The sequence below is a fragment of the Schistocerca nitens genome, chromosome 2 (genome assembly GCF_023898315.1).
Source record: "Schistocerca nitens isolate TAMUIC-IGC-003100 chromosome 2, iqSchNite1.1, whole genome shotgun sequence".
Lineage (NCBI taxonomy): Eukaryota > Metazoa > Arthropoda > Insecta > Orthoptera > Acrididae > Schistocerca > Schistocerca nitens.
Window position 1 is genome coordinate 708,162,848 of NC_064615.1, and position 637 is coordinate 708,163,484.

Here is a 637-nt window from a genome sequence, read left to right on the forward strand (position 1 = left end):
TATTTACAACAAAAATTGACGTCAGTACAAAATCACTCGTCCCACATCAATACGATTTATCGTTCAAATGATGCATGGAACATTAAGTTAACTAACTAATTAAGTATTCGTATATCACAGAGCATGATATAGGCTTATACACCTTTCAAATCTGAAAATGAAATTCAGAAATGAAATGAAGCAGATGATCAAATTAGGCGTACATTCCAGTTGTGATACATTTGGTTATTCCCGAAAAACCGACAGAGTTACACACAAGAAATATTCTGGAAAAATAAGCATACAGCTACTGTTGGAAAGGTAGGCCTGTGTCACACAGGTTACACAAGCATTAAAAAAAAAAAAAAAAACTTATATACATGTTAAAGCTAAATATCCATTTTACGAGATCGAAGGGTTTGAGATCATTAACTTAATAATACTTATAGTATTGCACAACGCTGGAAAATTTCTAAAAATTTATATAGTCTTTTTGCCCTGTAAACTGTTATAATTGGTCACACACTGAATGACGCATCATAGGTAAGATTTCAAAGTGAGAAGATGTGTAATGTGAACTGCAGTGAGACGAATACTCTGACTATCTAATAAAACAAAAACTCTACTCTGCATCGGGTTATAGCCCTATGCAGTACCA